This window comes from Arachis hypogaea, chromosome 11 (assembly GCF_003086295.3).
Source record: "Arachis hypogaea cultivar Tifrunner chromosome 11, arahy.Tifrunner.gnm2.J5K5, whole genome shotgun sequence".
NCBI classification, from domain to species: domain Eukaryota; kingdom Viridiplantae; phylum Streptophyta; class Magnoliopsida; order Fabales; family Fabaceae; genus Arachis; species Arachis hypogaea.
In genome coordinates this window covers 66,668,822-66,679,182 of record NC_092046.1, presented here as the reverse complement: position 1 = coordinate 66,679,182, position 10,361 = coordinate 66,668,822, and positions in this window count along the sequence as shown.

Genomic DNA, 10,361 nt, shown 5'->3' with positions numbered 1-10,361 from the left:
GGATCCTTGGCTTGGTAGCTCCCTGTTATTTGTGAAGTGACCACCTGTGAGTCGCTGAAGATGATGAGTTTTTGAGCTCCAACCTCTTTAGCCAGCTTCAAACCAGCTAGTAGTGCCTCATATTCAGCTTGGTTGTTTGAGGCAGGGAACCCGAATTTGAGGGAAATTTCGAATTGGGTTCCTTGGTTGCTTTCAATTATCACACCTGCGCCGCTTCCAGTCTTATTCGAGGAGCCGTCCACGTAGAGATACCATTCTGTGGGGGTTTCTGGGTGTCTGTAAATTCTACAATGAAGTCAGCCAGGTATTGTAATTTGATGGCTGTCTGTACTTCGTATTGAAGGTCGAACTCGGACAACTCAACTGCCCATTGCAAGATTCTACCCACTAGGTCTGTTTTTTGCAATATCCCTTTTATGGGTTGGTTGGTCTGAACCGTAATGGTGTAGGCTTGGAAAGATGGGCGAAGTCGTCGAGATGTTAAGATGAGAGCATAGGCAAATTTTTCTATTTTTTAGTAGTTTAGCTCGGATCCTTGTAATGCTTTACTGATGAAGTATACGGGTTGTTGCCCACTGTCATCTTCTCGAATTAGTGCTGAGGCTACTGCCCGACTTTCTACCGCGAGGTACAATATGAGTGGTTCTCCTTCTCATGGCCGAGATAGGATGGGTGGCTGTCCTAGGAATCTTTTGAAATCTTGGAAGGCTTGTTCAGACTCCGTTGTCCATTCAAACCTCTTTCCTTTCCTTAGGGTAGCATAGAAGGGGAGAGATCTTATCGCTGATCCCGCTAGAAATCTGGACAAGGTTGCCAGTCTTCCATTGAGTTGTTGTACCTCTTTGATGCAAGTCGGACTCTTCATATCGAGTATGGCCTGGCATTTATCTGGATTTGCCTCGATTCCTCTTTGTGTGAGCATAAAACCCAGGAATTTGCCAGCTTCTATTGCGAAGGTGCATTTTGCAGGATTAAGTCGCATGCATGCCTTCTTTTGGTGTCGAATACTTGGGCGAGGTCGGACAGCAACGTCTCTTCACTTTGTGTCTTTATTAACATGTCGTCCACATAGACTTCCATGATTTTTCCAATATGATCTGTGAAGACCTTATTCATTAATCTTTGATAAGTAGCTCCCACGTTTTTAAGACCAAAAGGCATGACGATGTAGCAATAGTTTGCTTTTGGTGTTAAGAATGAAGTTTTTTCTTGGCCGGGTGGATACATTGGGATTTGATTGTATCCCGAATATATGTCCATAAATGAGAGGTATTTATATCTGGAGGAGGCATCTACCAGAGCGTCGATACTTGGGAGTGGAGAAGGATCTTTTGGGCAGGCTTTGTTGAGATCAGTGTAGTCGGTGCACATTCGCCACTTCCCATTTAATTTTTTCACCAAGATGACATTAGCTAACCATAGTGGGTACTTGACTTCTCTTATGAATCCTGCTTCCAGTAGAGCTTGTACCTGCTCTTCCACAGCTTGGGATTGTTCTGGTCCGAGCTTTCTTCGTCTCTGTTGTACCGGCCGAGATCCTGGGTAGACCGCCAACTTGTGGCACATTAATTTGGGGTCTATGCATGGCATGTCTGCAGCCTTCCATGCAAAGAGGTTGACGTTATCTCGTAAGAACTGTACGAGTGATTCTTTTATGTCTCCTTTTAGGATCGTACCAATGTTGGTTGTTTTGTCTGGGATGTCTCTAATCTGGACTTTCTCTACTTCACCCTCGGGTTGCGGGCGGAGTTCTTCCCACCTCTGAACTCCACCAAGTTCGATTGTGTGGAATTCTTCTCCTAAACCCTAAACCCTAAACCCTAAACCCTAAACCCTAAACCCTAAACCCTATTCTTGGAGGATAGATTTACCCTTGACCAAGTAGATAGATGATTTTACATTAATTGCATGCATTTATTTAGGTCGTTTACATTTCATAAACCCTTTCTTACCATAATCTTTGGTCTTTTTATTTTAAGCATGAGGACATGCTTGGTTTAAGTGTGGGGAGATTTGATAAACCCCAATTTTGTGGTTTATATTGTGTAGAATTTGGGGAGTTTTGTCAATATTTCTCGCACTTATTCACAAGTATTGCATGGTTTTGTGTTCTCTTCCTAATATTGCTTCATGATGAAAAACATGCTTCTTTTGCCTTAAAATTGCTATACTTTGATCCTCTTCTATTACCATTCGATGTCGTGACCTGTTTGTTGATTGATTTCGAAAATTATAGGGCAAAGATGGCCTAGAAGAGAGAAAGAAAGCATGCACAAGAGGAAGGAACATGAAGATTTGGATTTTGGGAATTCCAGCATGGGCGCGCACGCGCACCTCGCGCGCCCGTGTGGATGTGGACAGCTGGAAGTGGCACGAAGGATGGACACATCCGCACAGATTAGGAAAATCCACACCGGCGCGCACGCGTACATGGCGCTCACGCGCGGAAAGCTGTACGTGACCTCATTAAAGGAAATCATGCTTGGCAATTTCTGAGGCTCATCAGGCCCAAATTCAAGCTGTTTCTGCATGGAAAAGATCCAAGGATGCTAGGGAAACGGGGGATCAATTATTTTACATTTAGACATAATTTTTAGCTATTTTTTAGTTCTTTGTTCTTCTAGAGAGAGAAATCCTTGTTCCTCTCTAGATCTAGCTTTAATTTGATCTTCCCTTGTTGAATTCTGAATTGGATCTTGTTAATTACTAGTTTTAATTGTTTAATTTGAATTCCCTAGTATAATTTTGCTTAGATCTTATGTTAGTTTTATGTTTTCTTGTTGTTTGTCATTTTATACCCATTTCATGAATCTTGTAGATCTTGATTTGTTATTGTTGCATTGATGATTTCCATGATGAATTGTGTTGTTTGAATGATTGTATGTTGGTAATTGTTAGTGAGTACTTGTTAGTTCCAATTTAATTGCAATTTGAACATGTTTTTCATTAATGCTTACCATGTGTTTGATGAAATGTTTCCTTTGATTATGGAGTAGTCTTTTTTACTCTTGGCCTAGGCTAAGGGAATTGGGTAAACTTGAGTCATTGGGTCTAATGGATTTGATGATTTGGGAACCCTTGGTGGTCAATTTGATAGCCATTGACACTAGCCTACTACTAAGTTAATTAGTAGTTAGGTTGGACCTTATGGGTTGATGTTGGCCAAACCATTTAACAGACTTCAAGTATAGAAGTAGACTTAATGAGTTTGGTTCCTCATAATTGTCAAGATATGGTTATTAGACAAGGATAGTGACCCCAATTCCCATGTCTAGCCAAGAGTTACTTTTATCATTCATATTTGAAAGCCCAAAAATCTTAATTGTCTTGTTTTAGTTATATTTACTTGTTTAGTTTAGAATAGAATTACATTGGATGTTATTTTTTGAGTTTGGAATTATTTACATTTTGCCTTAGTTGTTTGGATTAGTTTCTTGCATTTCAAGATTACTTGCTCGTTAAGATTCCTAGTTTAATTTCTTGCTCATGACTTGCAACCCCGGAATTCTAACCAATGTTGATGCACATGTTTGCCCATTTCTTGTGAGACGACCCGGGATTTGAATACTTCGGTTATTTTTATTGGAGTTGAACTTGTGACAACCAAATCCCTTCTAAATTTGATTCACGGATTATTTGTCGGTCGAGGACTATACTTGCAACGTGAAAAATCTTGTGAAATTTCTTATCGACGGTATCCGTGCTCGATCAAATTTTTGGCACCGTTGCCGGAGAATGGTTGCAACATATGCCTTGATATTGGTTATGTGAATATGTGAATATTGTAGATAGTTTACTTTCTTTTAATACTTAGCTATAGTTCAGATTTCTTTTTGTATGTGTGCTATGACTCCCAAGTTTGATGACTCGGTCTCAACCGAATTCTAGTCTAGCCGAGCTTGACCCTGAGATTGAAAGAACTTTGTTACACACTCGGCAAGCTAGACGGCGGTTGGATTATCTGGCTAGTACTTCGGCCTCTCTTGAGGAACATACCGAATCACTAGATGGTACCGAAAGTGACTTAGAATCCGTTATTTCTTATTCTTCTGTTGGCACTACTAATACATCTTTGCATCCTACAGGTGAGCCATACATGGCGGAGTGGTGCACGAATTATGAATCACACTTTTCACAACTCGTACCACTGACCAGCAAGTGCACTGGGTCGTCCAAGTAATACCTCACGTGAGTAAGGGTCGAATCCCATGGAGATTGTTGGTTTGAAGCAATCTATGGTTATCTTGTAAATCTTAGTCAGGAGGTCAATTATGTTTATCAGTTGAATTGCAAACAAACAATAGAGCATGGATTAAAGGTTACTTGTTATGCAGTAATGGAGAATATGTTGGAGTTTTGGAGATGCTTTGTCTTCTGAATCTCTGCTTTCCTCTGTCTTCTTGTTCACGCACGCTCGTCCTCCTATGGCAAGCTGTTTGTTGGTGGATCACCGTTGTCAATGGCTACCTTCCATCCTTCCAGTGAAAACTACGCTCACGCGCTCTGTCACAGCACGGCTAATCACCGGTTGGTTCTCGATCCGGTTGGAATAGGATTTACTATCCTTTTGCGTCTGTCACTAACGCCCAGCCTTCTGGAGTTTGAAGCTCATCACAGTCATTCAATCCTTGAATCCTACTCGGAATACCACAGACAAGGTTTAGACTTTCCGGATTCTCATGAATGCCGCCATCAGTTCTAGCTTATACCACGGAGATTCTGATTAAGGAATCTAAGAGATACTCATTCAATCGTATATAGAACGGAGGTGGTTGTCAGGCACACGTTCATGATTTGAGGAAGGTGATGAGTGTCACAGATCATCACCTCCATCACTGTTAAGCGCGAATGAACATCTTAGATAGGAACAAGCGTGTTTGAATGGAAAACATAAATACTTGCATTAATTCATCGAGGCACAGCAGAGCTCCTCACCCCCAACAATGGGGTTTAGAGACTCATGCCGTCAGAGAATACAAAGTTTAGATCTAAAATGTCATGAGATGCAAAATAAGTCTCTAAAAGTTGTTTAAATACTAAACTAGTAGCCTAGGTTTACAAAAAATTAGTGGACTATGATAGATGATGCAGAGATCCACTTCTGGGCCCACTTGGTGTGTGCTGGGGCTGAGATTTAAGCAAGTCACGTGCAGAGGCCATTTGTGGAGTTGAACGCCAGTTTTTGTGCCAGTTTGGGCATTCAACTCCAGCTTTTGATCCTTTTCTGGCGCTGGACGCCAGAATTGGGCAGAGAACTGGCGTTGAATGCCAGTTTACGTCATCTATCCTTGTGAAAAGTATGGACTATTAAATATTTCTGGAAAGCCCTGGATGTCTACTTTCCAACGCAATTGGAATCATGCCATTTCGAGTTCTGTAGCTCCAGAAAATCCACATTGAGTGCAGGGAGGTCAGAATCCAACAGCATCAGCAGTCCTTTTTCAGCCTGAATCAGATTTTTGCTCAGCTCCTTCAATTTCAGCCAGAAAAATACCTGAAATTACAGAAAAACACACAACTCATAGTAAAGTCCAGAAATATGAATTTTTCCTAAAAACTAATGAAAATAGACTAAAAACTAACTAGAACATACTCAAAACTATATGAAATTAACCCCAAAAAGCGTATAAAATATCCGCTCATCACAATACCAAACTTAAACTGTTGCTTGTCCTCAAGCAACTAGACAAATAAAATAGAAGACTAATAGGTTGAGAAGCAATAATATCTCAGAGGTTTTGATTGAAGCTCAGATTCTAATTAGATGAGTGGGACTAGTAGCTTTTTGCTTCTGAACAGTTTTGGCATCTCACTTTATCCATTGAAGCTCAGAGTGATTGGCATCTATAGGAACTTAGAATTCAGATAGTGTTATTGATTCTCTTAGTTCAGTGTGATGATTCTTGAACACAGCTTCTTTATGAGTCTTGGCCGTGGCCCTAAGCACTTTGTTTTCCAGTATTACCACTAGATACATAAATGCCACAGACACATAACTGGGTGAACCTTTTCAGATTGTGACTCAGCTTTGCTAAAGTCCCTAATTAGAGGTGTCCAGAGTTCTTAAGCACACTCTTCTTTTTGCTTTGGACCTTGACTTTAACCGCTCAGTCTCAAGTTTTCACTTGACACCTTCACGCCACAAGCACATGGTTAGGGACAGCTTGGTTTAACCGCTTAGACCAGGATTTTAGTTCTTTAGGCCCTCCTATCCACTGATGCTCAAAGCCTTGGGATCCTTTTCATTTGCCCTTGCCTTTTGGTTTTAAGGGTTATTGGCTTTTTCTGCTTGCTTTTTCTCTCTCTTTTTTTTTTCTGCAAGCTTTGTTCTTTGCTGCTTTTTCTTGCTTCAAGAATCATTTTTATGATTTTTCAGATTATCAATAACATGTCTCATGTTCATCATTCTTTCAAGAGCCAACATATTTAACAATCTTAAACAACAAATTCAAAAGACCTATGCACTGTTCAAGCATTCATTTAGAAGACAGAAAGCATTGCCACCACATTTAACTAATTAGAATTTCTCTTATTAAAACTCAAAATTTTATTGCCTCTTATTCAAAAGATCTACTACTTTATTCATGTTTGCTGATGATGAGAAAAATAAACTATAGCTTAATTGGAGATAAAGTCAAAATAGATACAAATTATTACTATATGACTCCTAAGGTAAACTTCTATAAGGACACTGTCACAGAGTTAAGGCAGAAATTGGAAATTAACAACCTTTATTCTGGGGGAACGGGGGTTCCTCTGATCCTTGGGGTGCTTGGTCCTACAAGAGAAGACTTTTGGCGCTTCAATTCCCTTAAGTCACGCCCTTGCTCCTCTTGTTCTTTAAACATATAGGTCAGCATTTGACTGTGTTCCTTCTGTTCTTTTATTATTTGCTCCATGGCTTCCCGTATCTTGGTAACAGACATCTCAAGATACTCCCAGTATTCAGATTGAGGAATCTCTGGGAGGGATTCCTGTGCTCTCTTCTTGATGGGATCCTCCTGTGCTTATTGTTTTTCCATTGATGCTTTGGTAATAGGCTTTTCAATTGGGATATACTCAGTTATTCCCATCCTTACTCCAGCGTCCTTGCAGAGTAGAGAAATCACGCTTGGATAAGCCAACCTGGCCTCTTTAGAATTTTTGTTAGCAATTTTGTAGAGTTCAGTTGAAATCAGCTGATGAACCTCCACTTCCTTTCCCATCATGATGCAATGGATCATCACTGCTCTTTTAACTGTGACTTCAGAACGGTTGCTAGTAGGCAACAGAGAACGCCCAATGAAGTCCAGCCATCCTCTGGCAACTGGTTTGAGATCCTCTCTCTTGAGTTGATTTGGGACACCCTTTGTGTTGGTGGTCCACCTGGCTCCAGGGATACATATGTCCTCTAGAATCTTATCCAGGTCAATGTCTGCTCTCATCATCCTCCTGTTGAAGGAGTCTGGATCATCCTTTAGCTGAGGTAGCTTTAAGATCTCTCTGATCTTGTCAGGGGTGGTATGAACAATCTTCCCTCTGACCATGGTCCGAAATTCATAGAAGGCAGTTCCAGATAGTTTTTGCTTGTCAGTCTGCCACATATTAGCATAGAACTCCTGGACCATGTTCCTTCCTACTTTCGTTTCAGGATTAGCTAGGACTTCCCAGTTCCTGATTCGAATTTGCTCCTGGATCTCCGGATATTCATCTTCTTTCAGATCGAATCTAACTTCCGGGATCACTGATCTCAGACCCATTACTTTAAGATAATGGTTTGAATGTTCTTTAGATAAGAACTTCCCTTGATTCCAAAGTGGTTTTGGAACACTCTCTTTCTTGCCTCTTGGAGTGGGTTGTTTTCCTTTAGGAGCCATGATCTTAGTGATCTCGGATAAACACACCAAACTTAGAGGTTTGCTTGTCCTCAAGCAAAAGAAAAGAAAGGAGAGGGATAGAAGGAGAGCTAGGTGCAATTGTTGATGGAGGAGGAGGGAGGCCGAACCCAAATTTAAAGGGATGGGGGGTGGGTTTTCGAAAAATTGGAAAAGATAAGATAAAAAGATTGAGTTGAAAAAGATAAGATAGAAGATATAGTTTAATTTTGAAAAGATATGATAGATTTTTGAAAAAGATAAATCTGAATTTTGAAAAAGATAATATGGAGATTTGAAAAAGATATGGATTAATTGAAAAGATTTTTGAGTGAAAAAGATAGATTTGTTTTCAGAAAAGTTTTGAAAAGAGTTTGAATTGAATTTGGAAAGAGGGATTTTTAGAAATTAAGGATTTTAGAAATCAGGGTTCTTAACATGTTCATGTAAAAATCATGCATTGAAACATAAAATTTGAAATTAAAATGGAAATACATGTGGAAAAATGAATTTGGCTCCTCCCTGCTGTCCTGGCGTTTGAACGCCCAAACACTGCCTGTTTTGGGCGTTCAGCGCCCAAATGCTGCTCTCCTGGGCGTTCAACGCCCAGCTGCTGCCATTACTGGCATTCAACGCCCAGTGGGTGCCCCTTTCTGGCGTTGAACGCCCAGCTGCTACCATGACTGGCGTTCAGCGCCCAGTGGATGCCCATTTTGGGCGTTGAACGCCCAAAATGCACTTTTACTGGCGTTTTCTTGCCAGTGAAATCTTTTTCTCTGTTTTGTGTGCCGAGGTCTTCTGTAAATGATTATTTACCTTGTTATCAATGAACTCTATATATAAACAAATAAAAATAAAAATAGAAATAGGGCAAAATGCTTAGAGGATTGTTGCCCCATGGCTGGGTTGCCTCCCAGCAAGCGCTTCTTTATTGTCTTTAGCTGGACCTTGCTGAGCTTTTAGTCTAGCTTCAGCCTTGAGCATTCTTGCTCAATGTTGCCTTCAAGATAATGCTTGATTCTCTGTCCATTGACAATGAACTTCTTATCAGAATCAATATCTTGAAGCTCCACATAACCATATGGTGATACACTTGTTCTTAAACCCTCTTTGAGCCTATGATAAACCCTCTTTGTTCTTAAATAGAGCACATCAACAATCCCAAGTGAAAAACAATGAATGTCCCTAGATTTGGATCCTTGATTAGCTTAGGTAAGTTAGGGTGTGTGTCATTCAAATGGGGGGTGTACTTCGGAATTTGGGTAGATGTAAAAAGGTGTATTGTAATTGTAATTGAAATTCTAGGATTTGGGAACATACTCATGTACTGAATGATTGAACCATATGCATTGAAACTTTTATATATGAAACCCCAAGAAAAAAAAGGGGACCAAAAAAAAAGAGAGAAAGCAATGAAAGGGGACAAAAATGTCCCAAAACAAAGTAATAATAACAATGCATATGGGATGTGAATTGAAAAGAATGCATGAGTATGCAAAAACGTAAAACCCATGGGTAGCTAGGTAATGTATATAGTTATATAGGTTGTTCTATGTGTCTAGTGGGATCCTAGGTTAATCAAGGACTCAAATTTTAAGCTCACTTGACCATATACATCCTTACTGTTCCGAGGGTTACCTAAAACTGTAGGCCGATCTCGGATGAGATCTTCTGTGCTGATCGAGATGACGTGTCCGACTGTGAATGGAGGCCGGAGCTATCGTATCTGACTTATTGAGCTTGGCTGCACTGCTGATCCTTTGTCACCGGAGGGTGGGGGTTACCTGCAAGGGACTCCGATGCTTAAGTTAGCAAGGGTATTAAGCAGGTTTTTGGTAGAATCAGAGTATGAGTTATACCTGGGTGCTCCATTGTATTTATAATGGTGTGGAGTGACCTTTTTAGATAAGATAAGTTAGTTATCTTTATCTTATCTTATCTTTGGGTGAGGTCATCTTATCTTCAAGGGAACCGCCCTTATCTCTATAGGCTTGGGATGCCTTTGGATTTGGGTCGTGTTCCTCTATTCGGGCCCTTTATTGGGCTTTCCTGGTAATTTGGCTGAGCTCTTTGAGAAGAGGTCGGATAGTCTGACCTGAAGAGGTCGGTCGCTTTGTCGCTAAACATCCCGGGTCGGATAGCTTGACCAGGGTATGAACAGTGCCCCTGCTCAAGCTGGTCTTTCTTTTTGAGGTCGAGTCTTACTTTTAGGACTTCGATCCTTCTCTGGTGAAGCCGAACTCGAGCATCTTGTCAACTTCATCTTTGTAGAGTTCTTCCTTTTTGAATATGGAACGTTTTCTTTTGCTTCTTCTTAAAAGCGCGCGCTTTTGCATTAGCGCTCTTAGCCTTGGGAATATGCGAGGGTTTTAATACCCTCATTAATTGGTTTTTAATTGCCCCGTTTCTCTTAGCCTCTCTATTTTGAATTTCACACTCAGAAAAAATGGTTTCTCTTCTCCGTAACTTCCCTTTTCTTTCTCTCTTTCTGTTTCCTGAAGTTTGCGG